The 27,055-nt window shown below is 43.6% G+C and overlaps 1 protein-coding gene across 6 annotated transcripts in view; it reads left to right on the forward strand.

The window, feature by feature from the left end:
* The first annotated feature begins 3,889 nt into the window (after positions 1-3,889).
* stat5a (signal transducer and activator of transcription 5a) overlaps positions 3,890-27,055 on the forward strand; it is a 91,165-nt gene continuing 67,999 nt past the window's right edge. The window contains exon 1 of one of the 6 annotated variants that reach the window (XM_088906095.1): positions 3,890-3,944. The gene's annotated coding sequence lies outside the window, so the exon portion shown is untranslated. Of the gene's footprint in view, positions 3,945-4,086; positions 4,428-21,066; positions 21,142-27,055 lie in introns of those variants that run through there. The other 5 variants (XM_088906099.1, XM_088906100.1, XM_088906093.1 and 2 more) reach the window with 5 other exon arrangements.

Consider the following 27,055-nt stretch of genomic DNA (forward strand, 5'->3'; position numbering starts at 1 on the left):
AGGGACGAGCAACTCCAATTAATGAGGGCCACAGAATCCTATGTCAGTACTAATTTTATAATTGGAGCGATTATCTGAATGAGGACTCAAATTACCTTTGAATTAAATCTTATGCAAATGACAATTGAAGGGGGCCCCTGTAGAACTTAAAGGAGCCTGACCTTTGGGGACTGAAGTTGGCCATTATTCAAATCTGCACTGAATTCAAATCATCTCACCTGGAGATGATCCAGTCCATGGTGCGGGTGCAGGGTGTCATTCTAACCTGCAGTTGTATCCAGCTCAAACAACAAACTAATGAATATTTCTGCAGTGGTTTGAAAGCTTTTTATACCGTTTGTGGTTGAAAAGAGAACTACGAGCAGGGTGGTGTGGTGGTCAGCACTGTTACCTCACAGCATCAGGATCCCGAGTTTGAGTCTAGATGCCAGTGCCTGTCTGTGTGGAGTTTGCACGTTCTTCACTATGTGCACGTGGGTTTTTGTCAGCTGATCCGGCATTGTCTCACATATCAAAAAACATGCAAGTAAGGTTTGATTGGTCACTCTGACTCGCCTCCCTGGGGTGTGTCCTCACTCAGGACTTGTCCAGGAGCAGAGTGCTGTCTGAGCCTCTCTCCTCTGCAACCAGGCCTAAGAATGGCTTCCAGGACCAAGAGTGGAATCCCCTGACTTTGCCAGTTATTGAAGACAAGGGGGACAAATCAAGCCCTTCCTCCACAGCCCTCTCCTTCCTTTGATTAAAAACAGAAACAGAAAATGCAGAAAAAAAGAACACAAAACAAATCAAAGGGCACCACAAAATGAATGACTGCAAAATAAAACGTGCATTTCCTCTCTGTTTCATTCATACCATACCGCTCCTACCACAATGCCATGAGAGTTATCTTCACATCGCACTGGAAATGCGATACTGGTTGCTATGAGTGAAAACCGAGCAGCCAGTGCAAACACCGGGAGAACATGCAAACTCCACACAGACAGCACCCCAGGAACTGAACCCAGAAATGCTATCCACTGCACCACCATGCTGCACATGTAAAATCACTTTCAATCCAATTCCAACTCTTTATATTGTTAAATGGCTGTCACCTTTCAACCTTGTTTGTAGAGCAACAGGGTGTGGTCCTACAAGATACACCAGCAGCAGTCAATTTCTTGGAAAGATTGGTAAAGGTATGCGCTAGACTCTCCTGTGGTAAAACTCACAAGTTGTGCTCATTACCTTTGACGCTGTTTCCCAGGCGGCACGGGAGCAGTGTTAAAACTGTTAATAATTAGACGATTAATATGATCCATTAAAATATTAGGGTTTCAATAGGGTGTGCGCGCATTTGTGTTTTCATAGTCTACACAAAACATATAGGAATCGTGCTCTGACTTCAGAGTGCAGGTCTGACGTGCTCTGTGTTTCTTTCCTGAGAATTGCAGGACTTCAGCCTAAAACCATCCGCCTTTTGGAAAACCCGGGGTAAAGTGAAACTAACCGGGTCTCGTGGCCGAATTGTGCTCGTTCACAGGGCTCGCTGGTGAGCATAAATGAGCTGGTTGCGTGTGAAATGTCTTCAAATGCGCACGACGGTAATAGAGCACAAGCTCGGTATTTCGAATGCTGTCAACTGTCACAGAATCATGAACTGAAGTGAGCTCTGCGCTTCCAGCGTCTAAACCTAAACCTACCTAACTGGTTCGGACTGCTTCCTTGTTGCTCGTCGTCGTTTCTGAATGTCATGTTTCTTTTTGTCGGTCCTGTTGATGGTGCGATTATACCGGTGACGTCAGAGATAAAGAACATTATTTGAATATCTGCGTTTACTTTCCTTGGCTTTCTGTTATCAGGAAACAGGCTCTCGAAATCTTCAGAACCGCATTCAATTAAGATGAAGATTAGAAACAGTGCGTGAAACCTAGGATTTTTTCAACACGTTTCGCGATAAGTTTAATGGCTCCTAAAACCAGTTAAGATTTACAAAGTGCTTACTTGTGACTCCAGTAGGGACTCTTAGTCCTCCTCTGTAATACCAATATCAGTTTAAGAAGCGGTAGCACCTAAAACGGGGTTAGAATTTTTTTTTTTAAATCGTGAGATTTTTTAACTGGACCTGCACTGTTAAAAAACAAACAGCAGATGTAGAAAAGGTAATTATTTTATTCTTTATTCGTGACAAAACGATTAGAAATAAAAATAACATAAGGTTTCGTTTAGAGCTTTTGCATTTTCCAGGACAGTATTTAAATGGGTGTAAAACATCACAACAGCAGCAACCACAACAACAACTATTATGCCTCCATTTTCAACGGTTTTGTCCAGTTCAGGACTGCAGGGGAGGCCAAGTCTATCCCGACAAGCAACGGGAGTAGCACAGGCAGGGCACACACTGGACAGGACGCCAGTCCACTGCAGAGCGGACACACACTCGCACCAGGAAGTAACCCATGCAAACACAGGAAGAGCATACAAACTCCATGCAGATAGCACCCCGGAACTGAACCCAGGGCCCCAGTGCAACACAGATAACCAGTGCATATTAAATTATAACAATATCTTACATCATCAGCATTATTATTATTATTATTATTATTGTTGTTGTTACTAATACTACGAATAAAGACGAGTTCATAGCATTTCAGAATGACCGTCTGGTGTCCTGATCCTGTCAAGGAAGACCAGGCTGCTGCTGTAAGGGGTGTTGGTGGACCGGAGGCGGCACTCTTCACAGTTTCCAGACCCACCGGCCCAGTAGGGTGAGTGGTGAGCCTCAGCTGTAGGGGGCGCTGGTGCTCTCACTACCTGGTCAGTAATGCTCCCAGGGGGGTTTCCAGAAGTTTGGCTGATGTCCTGGCTGGATTCCTTGTTTGTAAAGCAACTAAGGGGGGTGAACAATCTGGCCCCCCCGACGTCCCCCCTTAAATCCACAAGCTCATCTCCGCCTACTCTCTGCCCAGTAAGCAGGCTACTGGTGCAGAATGACAGCTGTGTGTCACCTAGGTACAGTAGTTTGCTGCAGTTTAGCAGTGAATGAAATCAGGCTCTGCCTGTATACTGTATATAAAGTACTGTGCCTATACAAAAATATGCAGTCCTTTTTATTTTTTCCCTTCGCAATGCCAATAGATTCAAAGGCGAAATGTTGGTTTCTGTTACACGTGTAAAACTAAAATCCTTCAGGACAGGTACTTTCGATTACGAAAATGACCCGATTTTATAGACAAATTATCAATAGATGGGACTTACAGAGCAGTGGAACATTTCCAATGCGATTTCCAGGTCATTTCTCATTATTTTTCAGGGTTATATCCTTATCTCTGCTACCGCGCTACGGCTTTTATCAGCAGCCAGTCCGTCCTCTAGCACGGAGAAATTTCTTACGATCAACACGCAAAAACTGCAGTTTGTCGAACGATTCTGCACCGCGCGTTAGTCACGGAGGGTGGTTTTGGAGAAGGCCGGTTGCTACAGGCAAAACGACAGTTTATAGTTCAGGTTTCGACAGCGTGCCACCGCTTGCGTGGGAAGAGGGATCGGGTCGGAGCTGTGGGTGCGCTCTGACACAATCTCAGGGTGTTCGAGAAAGTAATGTGGGGATTAGGCGCGCTTCGGGCACCGGGAGGCGGTGCCGGCTATTCAGTGCGAGCTACGAGCTGCGGAGTTTAAGACAACACGATAAAATACAGTCCCGAGTTACCCTGAGTGCGCCCTCGATATATTTCAACCTCTTGTCCCAGTTTTACTAACCACTAACATCACAACACTCTGTATTACACAGTTTCGTTATACGCGAAGCCACTGGTCCGCCGACCCAACGCTAAATAAGAGCCGAGGGTTTATAAATAAACTGCAAGAAAAAAAAAAAGAAAAGAAAGGGGGACCGATAAACCGAGGAAGGCTCTCGTCGTAGATGCTCCATTTGCCGATCGGCATCATCGCGACTTTTGTTTAAGAGGGTAAGTAGACGCGATAAATAAACCCGCGTGGATCCGTGCATGCCGCAGGTGACGCCGATCCAGCCCGGTTTAAGGTTAAGCAGCAGGACAGCGCGTGGAGGGCACACACGCGCCCCCCCATCTCTCTCTCTCTCTCCCTCCCGGGGCCTCGGGCCATCACCCTGCCGGGGCTCGCGGCGGGTCCGTCGGGCGCCGCTCGCTCGCTCGCGCAGACCGGGGCGAGCCGGGCGGATCATGAGACCCGTGCTCGAGCGCGGAGGGGCCGCCGCTGCTGCCAGACGCGAAGTGGAGCCGGAAGTGGGCGGTTGGAGATAGAGAGTGAAAGAGCGAAACAGACAGACTGAGAACTGCGTATCTGACTCGGGGTTAGGGGAGAAACTGGGAGAGAGAGAGAGAGGTCTGTTACTGGGGTTGTGCTAGGGAGAGCTTTCTGCTTGACTTTTTTATGTGAAAAAGAATACTTCCGTCGAGCGTCCGGCTGAGGTAGGTTGCTGTTTATATATTTTTAAAACGTCTGTGTTATATTAGAGAGAGGGGGGGGGGTAGGTATGTGAAGAAACGTTTCGGCAGTGTTGATCTTTCGGGTTGCGAAATATGTCGGGGGGTGGAAGAAGCGTGTTGTAAACAAAACGGGCTGGTCGGCGAGGTGTCGTGCAGTTGGGGGCTGCAGTTGTTGACATTTCGGCCGCGTTAGTGAACTTCCGTCGCTCTTTCTCAAAAGTGCAGCCAGCATTTGTCTGCTGTGAGTTATGGGCACCCGATGCATTCTCTTCCTGCTATTTTAACTCCTTTGAGAAAGTACTGTCAAGCCGATATCTCCTTGGACCTGTGCGTGAGACAGACTGAAACAAGCCCAATGGTGTTTGATGGTACAGGAGAGTCAGATCTATTTTCCAACTGCGACCTGCCGGGGCTCCTGTGGTGGGAATAGACGAGCAAAATAAAACAGGTTTTGAAAAATAAAATCGCCAGGCGGGGATTTTTCTTTTTTTTTGGGGGGGAACAACCCGCAACAACCCCTTAGTTTCAGTCTCTGCGAATTTTGAATTGAATTCTTGTCGTGGTCATGCAGGTATAGCAATGTGGAGGTTTAGCAAAATAAAAAAACATACTTTCGTTCAGCCCGTCCTCAGACCGCGTCTTGTTGAAGTCCGGTACTTCAGCTGCTGGTGGGGGCGCCAGTATATTATTAAGCAAGAAGTTATTTACGCAGATGGAACCATCGCTAAGGTTTCCGAAGCTGTGCTGCGAGTCGTGTCTGTTATTCAGCAGTGAACAGTCGTGCTGTAAACATGTGCTGCTGAAGTTGAATTACGGCAGGGATATTCATTTTTTTTTTTATTTCGAGATCGCACTCGCAGCAAGAGGTAATGGCAGAGTAATCTTAATTTAAATGTTTTATACGTTGCTTAATTCTGTAGTTTTTCTCAGACTTGGTGCACTCGTAACCCTCTACACTGTATGTGTGTGGACACATGCAAATGTTCGCTGTGTACGTGCACATCTGCATATGTCTTTGGTTTTCCTAACGTCCATTCTATAAAGTGGTTTAACTCGTGTAATTCACTTAATGGGAAATTCACATCTTAATTAAACACTTACAGGAGTGACAGAGAATCTAAGACGGTGTTATATAGAATCTATAAATACACTTCATTTTATTACTTATACAAATTAAAGGGTATGTAAATCATTTAAATCTAATGATAACACTTGGTCCTTACAAAAGAGTGATGCGCGCCTAGGGAGTGTTCCCCACTGCTTCTTGTAACAGGACAGGGTACAGGAAAATTACTCATGAAAGGATGTGGTCATCGTGTCCAGAGTGGAAAAGCCCCGGTGGGCTTTCTGAATGTGAAAATATACCTCGCAGTCCACCCAAGGCTGCATGGAGATGACCTGGGGCCAGAGGTTTTTGAGAGCACCAGTAGGAGCATGTGGTTGAGCGATGTCATTTCACACCGGGGTGGGGAGCAGCTCACCTGCCCCCCTTTTTTAAAGTTTTTATTGAAGTTCTGAGTTTGTTGTGATGCAGCACGGTTGCTCAGCCGTTAGCGGTGCTGCCCGTTCTGCCCTTGTGGTGCTGTTTGTGTGGAGTTTGTATGTCCTCCCCGTGTTTTCATGGGGTCGCCTCCTGGTGCTGCAGTCTCCTCCCCCAGTCCAGACGGGTAGACAAAAGACAGACTCGTGGGTTCATTTGCTGAGTTTGTAAGGTAGTTGGCAAGAGTTGAGACTTGCTATTTCATCCCGGGTGAATACTTTAAACCCACCTGAACTGTGTTGGTAAATGTATTCGGACCCTTTTCTGGTGCTGACCAGGTTGTCCATCCCTCTTGTCTTTGGCTGGCCCCAGAAGGATTTTTCGCTCTAAGCATATCTGTGCATCTCTCCTGACTGTTTTTAGAACTGCTCCTGAAGTGTTTGATTCATGCTTCGACCTTTCAAACCCTAAATCTTTCACAATAGTTTACTTCCATGACGCCTATAGCCTCCCCCCCCATTGCAAATGGGCAAGTGTCTCCTTTCGACAAGAAGAAAGACGATTGAGTGTGAGTTGTTCTGTTCCCTTTGGATTTCTTACAAACCAGACTGCGTTTTCTCAAAGTGACATCCACTCTGACCGTGCACTTCTAAACAGTGTGGTATTATTGATCTATTTATGTTCGTCAGACACAGCTGAAATAATTGACTGTTCAAATGATTGTATTGTCACACTTGGTTCTATCACAGGAGTTCAGAGAGATGACTGTATCCCGTCACCTCATCCATTCCTTTTTATACATCCTTTCGTTTTCCTACCCCTTTTTCCAGCACAGGGTGGCAGGGGAGTGGGAGCCTTTCCCAGCAAGCAGCGGGTGCAAGGAAGGGTACACTCTGGATGGGATGCCAGCCTGTTACAGGGCACACAGAGGGCACACACATGAACACACTCACACAAGGCCTAGTTTTCCCCTAGAAGCCTATGAAAGAAAACTTGAGCACCTGGCAGAAACCCACAGGAACATGGGGAAAACACACAAACTCCACACGGAGAACACCCCAGGTCCGGATTTGAACCCGGGGCCCCAGCACTGCGAGGCAGAAATAATAACCACTGCGTCACTGTGACGCCCATGCATTTTTACGATCGCTATAAAACATTCTGAGCACAGCTCCTCTTCTGGCTTTTTTGAACATGCGCTGTTCCAAAGAAGAGTAGTCCAGGATTACACTTAGATGTGTAGCAAGCTCCTGGAAACAGAATTTTAAATCGCTTCGGAAAAATCAGTCAAAAACAGGGCAGCATTCTCAAACTTTCCTTGGAGTCTTATTTTGTATGTGTTGTCATATTCATAGAACTTAGGTGGCATAGCTGTAAATTGTATCTAGCAGAAGGACCTCACTCCATAAAGACTGCTCTGTGCCCTTATTTTCTGAGAAAAATGTAAGACTGGTAGTACTAGGGTACTGAGAAAAAGTGAAGGGATACCAGGGTGTTAATTAGCAGGGTTATACCAATCTATTAGAAAATGACTGTACACAGTTCAATATTGTGAACAACATTATTTTAATATTTTGTTCAATACATGAGTGTTTTGTATGGGGGTGGGACTTGCTATAGAGAGCTGGGCATCTTGTTTTCATGATCCTATATGTTTGTCAATGAATGACTATGGAATGGTGCTCTGATTAGCCTGCGGCACTTCCCACGATTCTGCCAAGTCATTTGATGTCCGTGGGCTCTGATGTCTGTAAAAGGAGAGAAGGATGTCATGACGTTGGGAGTCATTGTCGCATTGAAAGATGCATCCATGTCCCGTGAGCCAGGCTCTTGAGCAGTGTCTTGGCCAATCGGAACCCGCCTGTATCAGTCAACAGTCAGGGTGGCCCGTCCATGAATTCATCCATTTTCTGTCCGCTTTATCCAGTTTGGGGTTGCGGGGGAGCTGGAGCCTATCCCAGCAAGCAACAGGCGCAAGGCACACAGACACACTCACACCAGGGCCAGTTTTCCTGGAAGCCAGTTAACCTCCCAGTATGTTTTGGGACTGTGGCAGGAAACTGGAGCTCCCAGAGGAAACCCATGTGAACCATGAGAGAATCTCCACGCAGATAGCACTTCCTGGTCTATAATTTTACCCAGGTTCCCAGTGTCCAGATATTGTATAAATCCCTGATGCCCTTAGTTGATACAGCACCCCAATTGTACTGATCTACCCTTATGCTTTCCTGTATCTGGCATATACTGCTGATAAACTGCTGTTCAGCACAAGCTTTGACACATCTGTGAAGAAACCCTTCTTCCTCAGGTTCGGTCTGTTTAGTTTCTGGTATGCAGCTTAGCCTTGTTTTCTGCCCCTTAGGCCATGCATCTTCTGATGCATTGCAAATTCCACAGCACTTTACCGGAGAGGTAGAGCTGATTGGAGGAGCGGCCTGTCCATCACTCATGCCACTGCGAGCCTGCCAGCACCTGGGGGAGCTGCCGGAGTTGCTGCTCTGCCAGGAGAGAGCTGGCTTTGTAATCCTAACCCCCCCAGTGACACCGGCGCAGTGAATCCTGGTCACAGCTGGCTCCCGACTCTGAGCACAAAGGCTTAAACCAAACATTCAGGATCATCTCTTGTTTTGCTTCTTTAGCCTCCCCCCCTTTACCCCTTTGTACCCCCCAGCTGAAAGTCAGTTTGTCTTTCCTGGCTTATCCCCCCCCCATCATAGCATGTTGATGATTGAGTTGTTGGCCTCCTTTCCCCTGTAGCTTGCTCTTGTCACTGTTTTTCTCACCTGCAGGCCTCACGGTGCCTACAGACGAGTTAGCGACCCTCTGAGGGGCAGTGCATTTCTTGCCAGTGATGCTGCATGCCCATCAAGGCCAGGGGGTTTGCTTTTAGGTGGTGTGTAAAAGGTGGTCTGATTGATGTAAGTCTAAACCAGATACTGATGGCACTTGGCCAGTTGTGCACCACTACTTGTGAAGTCCCAGTTATAGTCCGCTAATAATAATGTTGCATAGACTAAGACTGGCCATGTCTGCACTGTAGGGCAAATCTGGTGCTGTGCACAAGATGTGTTTAATGGTTGAATTTCTTGGGGAATCCCAGTTGAAAGCTTTTTATAGTGTTACCATATAGAGTCCTGCCCTGACAAGTAAATGAAAGAACAGCATTTGTGTGCTTCTACACAAATTAACTGAGGGTGTAATAAAGCTGTAACACTTCACTGTGAAGGGATCTGCTTGTTCTTGGTACTGTATTATGTGTAATTTTCAGGCAGGTCAATGAGAACATCTGTTCTCAGATGTGACTTTACTGTGCTAACAACCTGTTATTACCCTAAAATGTGTTTTTGATAACATTGCAGAAGCTTTGTTCTGTACTTTCAGTTTAACAGCAAACTGCCTCATATTTCATGTCTCATTTAACTGCCTCTTCTTCACATTCTGAAAAGCATAGGTTGTAAGTACCAATATATATTATCGTAAAACTTTACAGGGCTTTGCACTTGTGCTACGTCAGTGTTGTAATAGAGTAGCACAATACCTTATTATTGACATCACATCATCCCATTCATCTAAAATGAATGGCTGGATTTGAGAAAAAACAAATGTAAATGTTCACTGATATCTTGGTTTCTTGCCTAATTAAAAAAAAAACTCTTTGGGGGAATTTACAGTCAACAGCAGAGCTGTTTCAAAAATATATGAAGAAAAATTCTTTTGCACCTCAGAGTGATGGTGTTGATAGTGCCTTAAGGCCCTTTTTTTTTTTAAAGAGGAGTGTTGGAGAAATAATGAGTGTCTTGTCAGGTTAAACACCAGATCTCTGTGTCTGCAATGTGGGTGTTGCAAAGAGTGTGATTTACAAATTAGGCGAGCAAATGAAGCATTCTCTGAAAATGGGTTATACGCAAACACCCCAATAACCATGGATTTCCCCTGAGCCAAATAAAAACATTTAGAAAGTTAGAGAGAAACCATTTTGGCCCATGTTGCCTTTCTTGTTGTTATTGGCAGCCGATATATCTGAGATGTTTATGCAACCATTACTTGTAAGAAAATAAACTCTGCACTAATGAAAAAAAAACTTACCTAGGATTTGTTAAATTATATCTTTTAAATCAGTTCATCCACACCATCCTCAAGACTGTATTAAAAGCCATAACAGGGGTCAGTATTAGTGAAGATGTTCACATGTGTCATAATTTGTCTTTTAAAGGCTGTTAAGACATGAGAGTCTTGAGGAAGGTGTGGTTAACACAGCAAACATCATCTATGTGTGTTTATTGCTGGACCATGTACTGATCTAAATCAATAAAATATTTTGCTAGTCGGGAGCTTGTTTTCTTATTAGAATTTCGACACTTTGGTTTCAGCACCGCATAAAATGAGTCACTATTGGAACATCCAGCACTTGCTTGAAAGAGCCCATTAAAAAATGTTTCAGCATTGTAACAGGCGCTCACAACTCTGCCTTAAGAAGTTACCTCTCTTTGTGGTTCCCAGATTCTGTGTTTTAATTTCCACTTGCTTAGTGTACTGCATTGCTGTGTTCAGAACTCCTGCATTGGGTTGGCTTTGCCTGAAATGTCCAGGATTTTAAATGATGGGTACATGTAGGCCTTTCATAATGTTTTGTTTAAGCTAGATGCCTATCCTGGCAGCCAACAGGCACAAGGCAGGATACACCCTGGGCAAGACGCCAGTCCATTGCAGGGCTGACACGCACGCACGCACGCACGCACCAGGGCCAGTTTTGGCAGAAACCAGTTAACCTACTGGCATGTGGAGGAGACTGGAGAAAACCCACAAACATGGGGACAACATACAAACTCCATACAGATAGCACTGCAGGTTTGGAATTGAACCCAGGGCCGCCTCGCTGCAAGGCAGCAATGCAAACCACTGCGCCACTGTGGAAAACCCAGGATGTGATGCCAAGGAAGGGAATGCAGATGTCCCCAATGGTGTGCCCCGCAATCTTCTGGATGCAGTGAGGCTGACCGACCATATCTGTTTCTGCCAGTGTGCAAGAACAAAAGCAGAATTGTCATTCAGCAGCGGCACAAGGTGCGAGCAAGGCATACACTTGTCTAGAATAATAGATGTAGAAGAAGAACAAACCTTTGTTCATGAGCTGGCTGCTTGCAGACACTCCAGCAATGTGTGAGAAGGTGCCTACAGAGCCATGTGGACAGAAAGAAAACAAGGAGCAGGTTTTACATGAGAGTCTGCGAGATGGGGGTACTTATCAGGATCTTCTAGGATTTCTGACCTTTTTTTCTTCCGAGTTATTCTGGACTGATTCCATACTTCATTGGGAAAGGTTTAAGTCCCTGCTGCGTCATCTGCTATGAAGTTGCTCATAAGGCTGGGACTGGACCACGCTGCCCTGACACATGACTCGAGCTATTTGAAATTTAGTCTACAGCTCTGCTCACACCCAGTATTGTGTCATATGAACCTTCAGAATGCATACAGTATCTTCATTACTTTGTTTTATCCTTAGGCTGTGTGCTGCGTTCAGAGGCGCGGGAGTAGTTGTGAGACTAAGGGAGATCAATAGAATCCCTCCACTGACCATGTTGCTTATTCCATTTTATTGTGACGTTTTTTAATCCTAAATTATTAACTACACACAGTATGTTAACCCTCATCTAGCACCCCCCGTCGAATGCAAAACATTTTGTAGTCCTCAAGATAACCTCCTCCCCCTTTTCTTCCCTGGAGCACTGGTTTCTTACAGCTGCTCTGATGTTGAGGATAAAGTGTAATTTCCCATTTGGACACGCAGAACCTTAGAAGGTTTGCATTCTGTGTACTATGTTGTGCTCTGTACCACTTGCAGGCCTTCAACTTTGGGGGTCTTGCTGTTGAAGAGGAGTGTGGATTGGCAGACTAGCTGTGTGGTCGGGAGTTACTGACACGTAGCAGGTGGTCTTTTCAGACCTTTTTTGTTGACTAGTTGATGAGCTGGCTTTCCTGCCTTGCTCATTCTAAATGGACTGAAGGATGCTGTGCTGCCACAGTGTACAAGCTGGCTTCTCTTTTGGCCCACTTCATTATAGTGCCTGAATACAACTAGCACCTTGACTGCTGTATTGATACTCCCATGCATCACTGAAATAATGGAGTTTTTCAAAAGCTGCACTGTAGTGTTCGACTGAAGTTTCTGCAAGACTTTATATCATTAGGACAGATTGAATCTTTCATTGTTTTGTTTTACACTCAGATTTCATCAGGCTTTCTTTGGTGACTGATGTTATATGTAATGAGCATCATTCTGAATTTCACGAGCAAAGGCTAATTCTGAAATTAATTCTGAAAAGCACTACTGTACTGTAGTCTAGAGACAGTTATGTGTGGTACCCTACTTTGTAGGCAAGTAGTCAGAAGACAGAATGGACCCTGCAACCCTTATACATACAGAGCAATCCCTGTAAATAATAATAGAACTGAGTGTAGGAGCTTCTTGTTGTTCTTGGGCTAATTCAAGTGTTGTTTCATCTGCGACAACAGCTGAGAAAATTCAGAAGACTGTCTTCTATTGATAAAACTGAAGTGGAACCCACAGCTGTACATCTTACATCACAGATGCTTGTGCTGTTGTTGCTGTTGCTGGTCTGTAAGCAGAACAGCTCTTGCATCATGGCTCCCTTTCGGATTGTTTTTTTTTATTGTTATCTCTTCGTGCACAAAGTTGCAGAGAGGAAGACCCACGCGTGCTGTGTGATCTCCCCTAGAAACAGTGAAACTCGCCACAGTTGAAAGAAAGTCTCTTAAAATACTCGGAACTCTGAGAGTCTTACGCTGTGCTTTATGGTCTTGACACACTATAGCTGAATTGTCCTTTGCCCTCCCACACTAGGAATTGCCAGAGGTTCCACATCAGTCATCGGAGGCGATGCATCGCATCATCAGCATTTTTGGTGCTGCTGTGAATTTTTTTTCTTGTGTATCATGGAATTTCCTACAGTGCCTGTTCTGCTCAGCTCTGTCTAGTGCGGGTTCTCGTGGGTTTAAGTACACTTCTGCTGTAACTGTCAGATCCAGCAGTGTTGGACTCTGCCACCAGATGAATACGGAAGTTGTGAAAGCGCCTACTGGTTTTGGATAAGTACTCGTGGGTACTTTTATTTTCCAAAAGAGTGAGGTTGGAATATTGCCCCCATGGACTTTTCACCTGGTGGGGAAAATTTGACTCTCTCATCCTCTCCCCCTCTTTCTCAAAAAAATCGTTCCTGGTTTCAGGCTTTAAAATTGGGCTTCGTGTATGTCAGTCCTGGTTTTTAAATCAAGTCATCATCTTAGATTTATTTTCCAGTTTTCAATGTAATATTTGCTCACCTGGGATGAAGCTTTTTTATCTCCGTTCTGTTATTGTAGAGTGGTCTGTGTGCACTACTAGAAATAAAACTCAGAATAAAAAAATAAATAAACTTGGTATTTAATGCCCTCAGTGGAAGGTCGCATTTTGTGATTGGAGGAAATGACAAGTGGATTTTTTATTTTACTCGGATTTTAGAATTCCGTGCTAAAATAATATTTAATTTGTGTAATGACATGTAAAGTTGAATTCTGGAAAATAAATACTTAGAATGGGGGGTGATTTATTTCAAGGGAATAAAAGTTTTCAGTTTAGGAAAAACTGTGATAAGGCTCTTCTTTTTTTTTGAGGAAGTGAGAGATTTAGGAAAGTTTCTCTAGATTAATAATTTCCCACTGGCTTCTTTTCGTTTTTTTTTACTTTGTGACGAAAAATCTTCCTTCTGGGAGTGGAGTCTCATTTATTTAAAAGGGCGCTCAATTCCTTTTCAGTCACGCTTTCAAGTCCGAGTTCAGTTTTCAGTTTTGGATTTTTCTTAAATGTTAGGTTTTTCGAAGATTCAGAAATCTGGACAGAGCCCTTCTTTACCTCCGTTTCTACAGACAAAGAAGAAATCTATTGAGTGCTGACTGTGATATATCATGGGAAAAGCAGAATAAGATGCAGTAAAACATTAAGTGAGTCTGGCAGAGAAAGGTAAGGTCAAGTGTAATAGAAAGACCAGATCCTGGTGAGTTTAAGCTAATGCTATTTCACTAGCACACTGTAACCAGGAGTTTTCTAATTGAAGGGCTCTTGCTTTGACACCCATGACACTTGAGAATATATCAGGGAGAAGAGTGCCACTCCTCCTGTTAGCCTTGACCCTTCTAAAAGCGTTGTAGAGCTTGCACTGTAGAGTGTACTGCAGTGGCAGGGCGGGTCCGAGGAGCATATAAACGCCCTGCTTTATTATGAAATATCTCAAAGCGAAGAGCTGTCCAGGATGTCATTACTGAACGCTTGCTTAGAAAGGACCATTAATTGCTTATTCATTATTATGGCCTGATTTCATAGCCCGGGATAAAGCGAGTCTTGGAAAGATTCCATAGAACAATAAATATGTGTCATGTAAGGCCTTCTTTAGGAAAGCCCCTTGCCTCTCTTGATTACATTGTGAAATTATTCCAATTTAGTAAAGAAACGTTGTATACATTGGTACATTCCAGAGTCTGGAAGAAAACTAAAATTTTGTCTTCATGTTGTCCGTCAAAGAGAATGAAAATGTAGGTCTTCCAGCTGGAGCAGGTGTGTTTGTCTAAGCCAGATAATGCCATTGGTCTTCCCAAAGACTTATGAAGTGGCAGATATCCCAGCAAATAGTGCAACAGGCTTCAGATGTATCATAGTGGCAAGGTTTGTTGGCAGACTAAGGAGCGCAGTCTGTGTGATGAGAAGAGTGTTAGCCCGAAAGTGAAAGGGCGCGACATTAGCTAACACTGAGTTTAGCCAGACAGAGTCTTGAAGCCTAAGCTGAGATCTCGCTATATTTTCTTTTGATGTTGCACAGGCTGGTGAAGGGGATACTTGGGAATTGCTCACGGATGAGAAAACTGGCGTGTGGTGTGGAGCCCTCCCGGTGGGGAATGGCATGGAAGTTGTTTCTTGCTGAATTGCGCTGTCACATGGCTGTTGCTGCAACTTTTGAGAGGACTAAAAAAACAAAACAAAAAAAAAACACTTTCTTGTCAGAAGTGAGTCATGAACTACAGCAGGTTTCAGCCAATTGTCCTGCAGTGAAAGAAAAGGCTTCAGTTTTTTAGAGTACAAAGAACTTTTCGTGGATTACTGAATTTCACGTTTGTCTTCATCTAAATTTCTCTCACTGTAAAGCTCTTCATAATGTCAAGGCCTGTGATGTATCCGGTTCGTAAATTAGTTGGCTTGTGAACCTTTTTGATTTCTTTACAGTTTTAATTTGCATTTGAGTCCGCTTTGTGACCTAAGGCGATGTTTTGTTTAGTTCAGGCTCTGAGCTGCGCATTTCTGGAGCAGTTGAAAATCTTTTTTAAATGCCATTTTAAATCGGGAGACCATTTCAGATTCTCTCTACATCTTGAGCTGCTGATGGAAACTTGTAGTAGAGACTGTCTTCACTTTGCAGTAGGAGTAATTTGAACAGGTCCCTGGCATAATAAATTGTGCACAGTTTTTGCTGGTTTTCACTGTGGTATGTCTGTGTTCATCATATAAATCTCTGCCGGTGGTTTGGGCATCTATGTTAGGCCCTGCATAATTCACAAGGCAAAATGACTGCAGTTAAGCACTTTGTCCACTTCATTTTGTGCTGTCCGTTGAGATGCAGTTGATATGAGGCTATTTTTCTTCTTTTCTTATCCTGATTGCCAGTTGTCCTGTTCTTGGTTTCCTTGGTGATTCTAGTTTTTCTTCCTTGGATTACTTTCCAAGCTCACTGGGGAAAAAAAAATCTCAGTTTGAAATTTCCATGTTTCTCAGGGTTTAACGTTGTGATAATGGGGATCAGTTTTTGTCTCCTTGTCTGCAGCACATGGGGACACAACAGCCATAGATGACTTGACTGCTTGGATGTGAAGTAGCATAAATCTGCAAATGATATGAACTACTCTTTTGAAAGCTACACCACTTTTCCATTAAGGACTCTCTGTACATGAGCAATAAAGGTCTGCTTTATGGATGCCAACACTATGCATCTGATTAATAATGTATGTTCCCAGTATTAGAGAGGGTGAGTGGAGAAAAATACTGTGTTTTAATTGCTTTGTGAGTAATGTTTCCCAATTACAATCCTTTTTCTAATGCTTTTTTTAAATGAGAAGAAAATGTAGGCACTGATAGCCCCGGAGAAAACAGTAATGGAAGTGTGCTATTTTCTTGAGCTTTTCTTACTTCATGGGTCCCTTTTCTTTTCAGGCACGCTGGCCTCACACAGGAAACAAATTACCCGCCTCAATCCTAGATAACAGTTTTCATGCTCAACGGCACTAGTTTCAGATCCTGCCTGTAGCTGGGGGGGATCTTTTGAACCCCCTGTAAAACTAATATCTAAGGACACATTCACTGTTGTTGGTGGTATCAATGAAGTCTTAATAAAAAAACAAATGTTAAATAGACCTTTTCAAACTTAGCCAGTGCCATGGAAGTGTACCGCAAGGCTAAATAAAAAACTATTGGGTTTTTCCAGCAACACCCAAACATCCTCGACCGTAATGGTCCAGAAAGAGATTACCAGACTTGATGCAAAGGTTACTTGTGCCATCCTATGTTGCAGCTTTAGCTAGTGAGCCATTGTTGCATTACTCATTTACTTAATGTCTCTCCATGGAATTTTCTTTCTGATGTTCATGGGCGAGACCATAAAATCTAAGTGCCTTTGAAATTATTGCTACTCAGAGCTGAGAGTCTGAGGTTTTCTTCATCTGACAAGGTGGAATGAAAAGTATTGTTTTACTCATTCCTGTGTAACGATTCTCTTGGGTATGTATCATAATTGGTGATCCTCACTCCTTGTCCTGCAGAGAGACAGCCCCGCAGGTTTTATAAGGAGCTAAAACTCCTCAATGACAATTGTAATTGTTACCAGTTGTCAATAGTCAACTATTGTCAGTAATAAGTCAATAATGGATTTAATTGAATTATTAAGAACAAAATGAAAGCCAGAATACCCCTATGCAGACCAGGGTCGAGAGCCTCTGATTCACATTGGTTTAAATTTGAGACTTGTAGAGGAGACATTTATTTGCAGTGGTGATAACTGTGAGGCCTCTTCAAAATGTTTTTTCCTTGTTAAAGGAAATAGCAAATTGGTTTGGAAGCCACAGTAGTTATTTGGCCTCCAGGCCCCAGCCATGTGACTGTATTTATCCATATTCATGTTTATGGCTATGATTGTTTTATACAACAGCCTATTTAACGCAGAGAGCTGGGCTCTTTTACTTGAATTTTTCCTAAAAGGGTTCACATTATGTTGATTTGTAACACTGTTGTCAGAATATGGACTTCATGAATCTGTGGTTTCTATCTTGGCCTTTTTATTAGCTTGATGTATTTTGATAAAGATTAGTAGCACACTGTCTCGATATCTTCCAGTTTGCCTGTTGCTCTGATATCACTTTTTGCTGGTCTTGTGTACGACTTACCAGTGATACTGCAACTGTCTCCTGCTGTAATATCAGCCTTGCAAGCTCCCTTTCACCTTCTTTTCAAAATAAGCCTTGGAAATAAATTTGAGGAAGAGCAAATTTGAGGAAGAGGCTTTCTCTCAGAGGATGCCCATTCAGAGCTGACAGTAATGAAAGCTCTCTGAACCACAACAGCATGCTTGTCTGCTCTACATCCAAGCACTGGCGTTTTTCACATCTTCACATCGGGGCCATGAGCTCTGCAGCTGCACAGGGAGCAGAATGAAGAGGTTTAGGGGGAATCCTCTGCATTTTCTTTCCAGATTTGTTCGCCAGTTGGCGGCGTTTCTCACTTAATGCACCAAAAGCCCTCGGACAACCAGGAGGTGGGAAGGTTCACTGTGTTGCATGTCCCTCAGTATCGTGTAACAAATTTTGTGCCACAACATTGGGAATCCTGGTCACTGTCAGCTTGTGACATGACCTGGGTTTGAACCTGCGATTCCTACAGGTTGAGCCCCTCAAGAACCCCTCTGCAGGGTATAAATACTTAATGCAAGATAGCTCTCCTGCTTGGCTCATCATTACCTGTCCGACTTATTACCTTCTTACTCCCCACCTCGCAACCTTCATTCGTCTGCCTCTGCTCTCCTCTTTGTCCTCCAAGCTCATGCAGTGGGTGACAGAACCTCCTCTCCTCTTGCTGTGCCCCAATTCTACCCCGAAGGAATCGGAGCACTTTCAATCCAAACTCAAAACCTTCTTTTCAGCAAGGCTTTTATTTAATTGGTGTCTTTGCATCTTCTACTGCAGCACTTCTTAACACTTGTTTTTAATTCTAATTCTGTTATCTCTTCTCTTTTTTTTTCTTACTGTAAATTGCTTCGAGACACTATTTTTAATGGTGCTATATAAAGTAGCTTATTATTATTATCATAATAATTATTCGTGAGGTGCTGCTGATGAAATGTGCTTTCAGGTACTTTCTGCCTCCTTCAGTCCCATTGGTTACACAGCAGGATCACTTGCGTAAAAAGACAAAAGGCTGTTTTTGCCCTTTCTCACTTCAGAGCAAAGTGGTGGTGATGTTCCCTCTGTTTCCGAATCCTAGCCTTTGTTCAGCATCGTCAGTGCCACCACAGCAGTGAAGCGCACAGACACGTCTGACCATGGATTCCCTTGCAGCGTGGGCTCAGCTGAGCGAGCGAGCTACCCTTGGCGTCCTCCCCTTTACCGTATATGCCTGTGGGAGCTCGCTTCCCGTCAGCCATCCTGGGCTGCTGTGGTTTGGAACGTAAGAATTTTTCCCCGTTTTCCACTTTATATGTTTGGAGACCTCCAACTTAAAATTAAAAATAAAACTGTAAACGCAGACAAATTTGTTTCTTCCTCATACCCATCTAAAATGTGATATGTAAGTATGAAGCTGCAGAGGGCGTGTTTAATGTCAACGAAAAAGACCATCACACCGATGTTGTAGCGTTTAACATTTTATAACCTATGAATACCAGACTACATATATGAAATGCACAAGATGGCTTTTGCCAGGGCCGAGCCAGCATTCCTATGGTAGTTTATAAATAAATCTCCCAGAGTCCTTTTTTTAGCTGTTGCTTAAAATGGAAAGGTACCTATCCAAGAGCTTGTCAAGCTGTTTTTCCTGACTTTTCTTTTATTTTCCCCCTTTAACCTTAAATAGGATTAACAAGAAAGGTCTGACTTTTTTAAAGTTAAATCCTTTATTTAGCCCGATAAGTTAATATGATAACAAATTTGTTTTTGCGTGAGGTGACCTGGAATTCCCGTTTATACGGCTGAGAAAATTTCTTAAGGAATTTGAGCGAAGTTCCTTGCTCAAGGGTGCAACAGCAGTTCACCACCTGGGATTTGAACCCTCGACCCCCCAGTTAGGAATCCACACACCACACCACGCTGGCCTTGTGTATCAGCAGCTGTACAATATGTGCGTGTTTATCCAGCATCACGAATGCACCAGTGTGGTAGCAAACTAGGACTGCTCCACCTCTGGAAGGTATTGTGGGACAGACAGGATCAATTGCATTTTTTCTGCTTGCTTTTAGTTGCAGGGTTGCTCAGTTATGGCGAATTCACAATGATGGGGGTATTTCTCTGTCTTATGCAGAACTTGATGAAATGTGGTGGTGATAAGGGTGTGAACATCCCACCCTTATGTTCCTAGAGCCTTTTCACTATAATTTATAGTTCAGGATTGTACTTCTTGCTGTTTGTTTTCCAACAGTGCACTTCCTTTTTAAAACTGAATGTAGTGATTATTTGGCCCACACATTATCCTGACTAGTCATAAAATCAGCATTTTCAGTGCTATCTGGTATTGTTTTTCTTTTTACAAATAATGCTTCTCATCATTCTGCTTGTGACGAGAGTAAACTCTGTATGTGGCTGTTATGCACAGAGATTGATATTGATCAGGACATCTTGCAGTTCTTTTAGCCTCCCACAAGATTAAGAAATGCTTTTCAAACCTGTTTGGGGATGAGGAGTCGTGTCACTTGTGAACTGTGTGCTCGAATGCCAAATGAGACAACACAGCTGACCACCTGTTTTGTATCTGCAGGTGATTGTGGTTTTAAACAGGAAACTTACTTGGATTATGTTCAGTGTATAAGGGTCATTATGTGCTGGAAAAACAAAAGCTAAAAATCGGAATTGTCTGTATTGTAGATCTTGATTCCAGCTGGGTGAAGAGGCGGTGTCTTGTTGCTTTTCTGAAATGTTAAGCGTTCGCTCTTTACAGACTGAAGATTTTTTGGCTGCGTAGCAACAGGGAGGAGACTGAGAGGTCGGTCTTCAGCCAGACCTCTTGATGTTATCTCCAGTAAACACTCAGGTTGATCACAAGACCAGAGGTTCAGTTAGAGGTTAGATGACCTAATGTGCCTGCTCTGGCCTTAAAGGGAGAGTTGATCACCACTGAGGTAGAAGGGAAATGCGATGGCGTTTTGGGAAGTGAAGGGTGTCCTGAGTTGCTGCGTTGTGAATCAGAGGCTGAGAGAGAGCTGTGGGTCGAAGAACAGGCATCTGGCACAGCCAGGTTTAACCTGGTTCGTTATAGAGAAGAGTTTTAAGTCACATGATCTGTGCAGGCTCCATTCTGCTCCATTGGTCTCGTCTGTTACCTGGCCTCAACTTTATCGTGTTGCCTCTGCATGCAGATGTATGCTGTATTAGAGTTAGTGTCTTGCCCCCAGAAAGTGTAGAATTATTATTATTTCTTTATGGTTCATTTGAGCCCAGCTATCTGCAGGCGCTGGAGAACCTGCAAGCCCTAGCCACCAGACATGTCTGTGGCTCATCTGTCTTGTGCATGATGTTTTGCCGTGGAGATTTAAATGCTAAGCCTCCTGATTTTAGGGTAGCAGAGGATTATTCACAAAATACACAGCACTCTTTTTTTTTTCTCAAAATGCCTGCAAAAACCCATATCCCAAGCTGCCGGCAGTTACATTGAATATAACCCTTTTCCTGTTTTGTCTGTTTTCAGTACATACCAGCTAAAGGCCATTTTATTTTCTCCTGTTTTCTTTCGTTATCACATGTGTGTGCGGCACCAGATAGGGGAGAGGGGAAGGGTGGAGCAGGAGCTCGAGAATTTGGAAAGTGTGTGGAAGTCCCAGGGATAACCAACTGGAGGAAAGGAAGGAAAACAAAACATATTGGCAGGATCAGCAGAGCCAACCAGTGTTTTTCTGGCTAAGTCTCCAGCAGTCTGTCCAGGTGCGTTGGCTCATCTTCCTTGCTCTTTAACTCCCACGTTGTTTGATCCTTGCCCTTATTCTCTGTTTCAGCCTTAGGTCAGCTGGCAGTGGCTCACCGAGAGATTGCATAAACCGTTGAAACAGCGAAAACATTGCTGGTGCAGTGGACTCTCACTCCAGTGCCTCAGTGATGTGGAGGCACAGGAACACCTTTGTTCATGGAATAACTTGCCTTTCTCAGTTCGTTTAGCTAGGAGATGCAGCATCAGAAATATAAAGCACCCCTGTCCTGCTGTTGTCGGAGAGCCGTCCAGTCTAGGCTGCATGCTGGGCAGGAGGCACTTCTCTCTCTCTCTCTCTCTCTGTCCATCCCTCGTGATTTCCTCCACGCTGCAGGGTGCTGCTTTAGTCAGGTCTGTTTGACTATGGCTATTTTTTAAGGTCTACTTGCACCAAATACTGATGTGTGCTGGAGGGCCGCCTGACATTTGGCTGGCTTGTGTCTGGCAGGCTCTGCCCTGGACCACCCACCCCCGCCCCCTGCAGCCCTGGTATGGCACGCCTGCAGTAAACGCATACCTGCAGCTAGAAGTGCTGAAAGGAAGCACTTTGAAAAGAAGGTTCCAAAAGAGACGAAGCTGTTCAGCCATTCTTGATCCACTTACATCTTTGGGCTATATGCTGAAACATCCTTCTGTATATCCAAAGCTGTGAAAGATAGGCTTATGACTTTGCAGTCTCTTGCAATGCCAGATTCAGAGTATTATACTGTACAGCTAAAAGCGTAGAATTTAAATCAATGGATGTATTGTTAAAATCATGAAATGCACTGAAAAGTCATTATTTAGAATAGAGTTTAAATAATGTCACAGTTTTTATAACAGTTTTTATATTTGTAACAATTTTGCTTATTAACTTATACATGGAATTCTTGCTGTTCTTATTTCCAAGCATGCCCAAGCATTGGAACCTTTTTGTTCTTTACTTTATATCTTTACTGACCATGAACTCAAGGCCTTACATTAAACCAGTTGTTCTTAAGCCGGGGTGCCCCCAGCTCCTCCTGTGTTTCCTTGGGGTCTCCTTTCCGAGCAGTGGCTAGACCCAACCTTGATTAGCATCTAAGAGCTGTCAGGATGAGGTCAGAATGTACCAACACTGCTGCCACAAGTCTCTTGCTGCTTGTATTGTAACTTCTGTCCTCTTTTAAATTGTAAATATAGGCACCTGTCAGTGCTGCGAGAATACAGCGATAGCTGTTATTTCACTAAGCTGCCTCTGCTTTTTTTTAAAATCATTAAAGGAAGGAAACACATTTTTTAATTACCATGCAAAGTGATCATTCATTAAATCTAGGCGTACAATATTATAAAATGCTTTCAAAACCTACAGAGTAATTGGTTTTAATTCAAATCCAGAGTTTAACAAAGCTGCTTGTTTAACACATGGGGTATATAAAGATCAGATTGTTGGAAAGGCTGCTTATGTATTGAAATGTGAGTTGCTTGCTTGTTTGCAGTTCAATAGGGTCTTCTTCATCTTTTTAAAAAAAAAAATGTTTTCCCTTATTACTGTGCACATGGAGACTGTGGACCTGGTTTCCATGGTGACCCTATTTTTTTGTGATTTGTGCAATTTGCTAGTCAAGTGTAACTTCCCCTGTTCTCTTTCAAAATGCATGGCTCAGACTGCACATGGTTCAGTATTAATCTTCAGGTCTGGCCAGCTCATACTGCGAGCAATGTTAGCATTTTCACACTTCCGTTTCCTCTGCTGGCCAGTTAAGTCAGTGAGTCAAAGAACAATGTAATGCAGTTAGATCACTAAGTGCCGTATGCAAGTACCCATGCTTTATCTGTGATCATATTATGCTTTCTTTGTGTTCACTGTTGATAGTCTGTCAGCCCAGTCATGGCTAGGAGATGTCTGGTTCCTCCTGTGTTCTTATACAAGGCGCTTCCTTATACAAAGAGTAGGAGTCTGGAACAAACTACCAGCCACGATGTTGAGCTGATACCCAGGCTGCGTGACATCCTTAGATCTCCTAGCTGCTAAAACACAAGCTAGGACAAAGTCCTCCTCCTCCTCTTGTTTGCAAATTTTCTTATGTTCTTCTGAGGGAATGAGGTCATGGAGATGTTAGAGGACAAATAAAAACTACCTTCATCTGTCAATATCCAGATTGCTTTTTTAAAAATGTTTGTTCAGTGTCCTTAGGCAACCTGCCTCTGATGTGGATCAATGAAGCCTTGTTACTGTGCTGCCTAATTTGCAAGCGAGATGGAATTGCATTTTTTTATGTTTCCTTTTATTGCTTTTGGCTCATTATTCTTTGTGACTTTGTTACTCGAAGCACTACTGCTTTATAGTTCATCTTTAGGGGAAGTTATCTTGCATTGGGTTTTGCTTGGTTTCTACTGGTTTATGGTTTCCTGACTCTACCTGAGGGGGTTCTAAGAGTCATTCACCTTCAAAAAAGGACAAAACTGGAGTTTAGGGAACATAACAGAATAAACAATAGGAGCACCTTCTCTTTCAGTAAACCAATAGCCTTTAACTCTTGCCTATTTTGTTTTACTAAAGGATTCAAACAGAGTGCTTCATTGTATAAGAAAATATCTGTTTTTTACATGAGTCCTGAAATGAATCAGGTGGAGGTGTCATGTCCAGTCACAGCACTAGAGAAGATGAATTTAATGTTTAAGTTACCCTTTGGTTGTTGAAAAGGGAATACAAAGATGATTAACGTTTTCAGGAAAGTGGTTATTTCTCACCTTGCACGTGAGTGTGCAGTATGATAGGATTTGGATAATTAGTCTTGTGGTCTTAATAAATGTGATGCTTTTAATTTGATGGAAACTTGATCTGTGGGAGCAAATCTTTGTCATGTCAGGGATCTGCGATCTGTCAGGTAGCTGGGAACTGGTTTCAGCTGAGGGGGCCTGATGGCAGTATGTGGTGTGTGGTTCACGTGTGGCCAGGTGTCCTTGAGAGATCAGACAGTGAAAGGTCATGAGGAGATTTTGCTCTGCTCCTTTAACGGGGTGTTAAAGAGGCCAATGAGAGGAGCTGATCAGAAATCCTCTCAAATTATATTTGCACAGTTTGTCTGGCCTAAGAGATGTCTTTCAGCCATCCAGAATACGTGTGCATCGATATTTTAGAAACAAGGGTTGTGTTGTGTACTAAAAAGAAGCTGTTGTATTAATAAGCGACACCATTCAGTGTGACATAGTCTTCCCCCATAAGAAAAGGGATAGTCCCATTTTCTATGAGGTTATCTGTAGATCAGTGCCATATTTTAACAGGCCAGAGGCAATTGTGGTGTTGCTTCCTGGGCCAGATCTGCTCCTCTTTGCATTGGTCACATTTCGCACCAAGACCAGGAAGATGTTGACCTGCTCTGTCAGTGTCTGATCGTGTTAAATTGTCCATCTTGTTATTACCCCAAGAACATTTTCTGAGCTGTTACTCCCCTGCCCACCAGAGACCAAGCTACTCTGGTCTAATTTTCATTATATGGGCTTTGTCTTTTCTCTAAGGCAGACGTTCTCAGTACTGAGGCTACGTTTTCATTCCATCTGAGCTTAATTGAGCCCTTAATTGGAGTGATATAGTTGCTTGTTTGGAAGCTCAACTCGGAAACAAAAACCCTTGGTTGATAACTCTTGCTGTAATACAGTGCCTTATTTATAATTATCCCTGCTCAGAACCTCTGGGTTGGTCAGTGTTGATGGGAACGTTCCTGTTTTTTTTAGTTTTGTCATGCATCTGTGGGAGGTGTCAGTTGACGCAGATGTTGGACTGGGGTTATAAAAACAGTGAAGCAAATGTCTCTGCATTCTTTTTGGGTTGGGGTTGCATTTTGTAATTCAGTTTATTGCTATTAAAAACGCCCTCTCCAGAATCTGCAGCAGGCTTAACCTTTCAAAGAATCTGATCCACATGGAGTGTGTATAGGATGAGACCAGGTGTGTTGCAACTGCCTGGAAGATCAGATATACATTGCTTACAAAAAAACGCAGAATGGTGAATTCACCCTGGATAAGCATTCATCCCTAGTAGAAGAAGTCCAGTGCTTTGCATTCCAGATGATGTCCCAAGAGCACAGAGTAAGTGTACTTAACTGACTGAGGACTAGATCTAGGACTAGAGGACTGGATCTATGACTAGATCTGGGATAAGCTGTTATGGGGAAATGGTTCCCAGACAAGGTAGCCTAGGAAGTCTACAGAATCCCCAGGAAATCCTGACAACTCAACCAGGAATCAAATCCACCCTTCGAATTGAATTGCCTAAATTGGGTCCCTCCAGTCAGAAAAGGCAATTGGGCCATTCTCATGTCTGACATGGGAGGGAAAACACTAGGAATTCTTAAAATATATTGCACTACAATTCAATCTAGACTATAAGCATGTAGGTCTGGTTAGCTGCGATGCAGCAGTGCTGTGCAGTGGTTAAAGAGTAATCCTTACACAGATCTCTGTGGAAGATAAAAACTCATTTGACTGGCTGTGGTTCCTGGTTCTCTGCTGGCATGTTGTACCTGAAAAGACAGCTTTGTGCCAGTGGTCTACACTAAAAAAATTGAATTCCTTACCGACTCTGAGAGTTCATTGTTTTCAGTTTATTTTGTAATACCATTCTAAGTAAAAAGGCCTTTGGTATATGCTATGTGTATGCTAGGGCTCATGTTTTTAAAAATTAACTCCGCCTGCACTCAGCAGTCCATTGTGTCTTGCCACCACCAGCTTGTTCACACAATCAGGAGATTAACCTCCTGGGGGTGTGCCTATAATGCCATTTGTGTCCTTGCACCCTGAACCAGACAAAATATCCATTCATCCACTTCCTAACAGCTTCTTCCAATTCAGGGTCACAGGGAAGGTGGAGCCTATCCCAGCAAGCAGCGGGCTCAAGGCAGGGAACGCTCTAGATGGGACACCAGTCCGTCACAGGGCGCACACAGAACATGAGACATACACACTCACATCAGGGCCCGTTTGTCCCAGAAGGCAATTACTAGTATGTCTTTGTACTGTGGGAGGGAAAACTGGAGCACCCAGAGGAAACTCGCACAAAAGAGGGGAGAGTATAACAGACTGCACACTGACAGCACCCCAGGTCTGGAATTCACTCCAGGGCCCCAGCTCTGCGAGGCAGCGATGCTGACTAACCACTGCACCACCATTCCGTTCTCTCCAGACAGAACAGCAGGTCGTAAATTCCAGATGGACAGTCTTTGTGGCCACTTTGTGCCACTTTGTGGCCTCATCTGCTGAGGATGAGGCAACAGTACTTTTTACTTGATGAAACATTTGTGCCAGTGCAGTGGTAGTACAGTTCTCCCTCATACAGCAGAGACATTGAGACAGCCTGAATTCTAATCTGTGGTCAAGGCTGGTACAGTAAGGCAGTCTCTCAGATTTGCATCAGCAGCAACTGTCATGCTACAGTCATGATTTGCATACAATGAATCATTTGTTGTGCAAGATAATCGGGGTGAGACCTTTAGCTTTTCTTCTTACAATGTCCAAATGACTTTCATAAAATTATCTTTAGGCTGCTAACCTACAGCGTCTAGGGGATGAAATATACATTAGCAGCTATTGCTGTAGAGGCATGTAGAGCAGGTCTCCGGATTTTACATTTCATCTCCAGGATGGTGCACAGGAAGGTTAAGTGATTTGCTTAGGGTGATGCACATGAGTCAGTGGCAGAGCAGAGGCTCAGACTGGGAATCTCTATACTCTCAAGCTATTTGTTCTTCACCACTGGACTGCCAGTCCTCTTGTGCTGAGAAGAAAAGGCTATCAAAAGCACAGTCGCCTTTAATGAACATCTTTATTTTGCAGCGAAAAGCAAAGTGGAATGTTATCTGGCATGTTCATTACTGTAAAGTATTCCCAGGTCATTAGAGCAATAGGCTTGCT

This window comes from Atractosteus spatula, chromosome 26, assembly GCF_055471065.1.
Source record: "Atractosteus spatula isolate fAtrSpa1 chromosome 26, fAtrSpa1.hap1, whole genome shotgun sequence".
Classification (NCBI taxonomy): Eukaryota; Metazoa; Chordata; class Actinopteri; order Semionotiformes; family Lepisosteidae; genus Atractosteus; species Atractosteus spatula.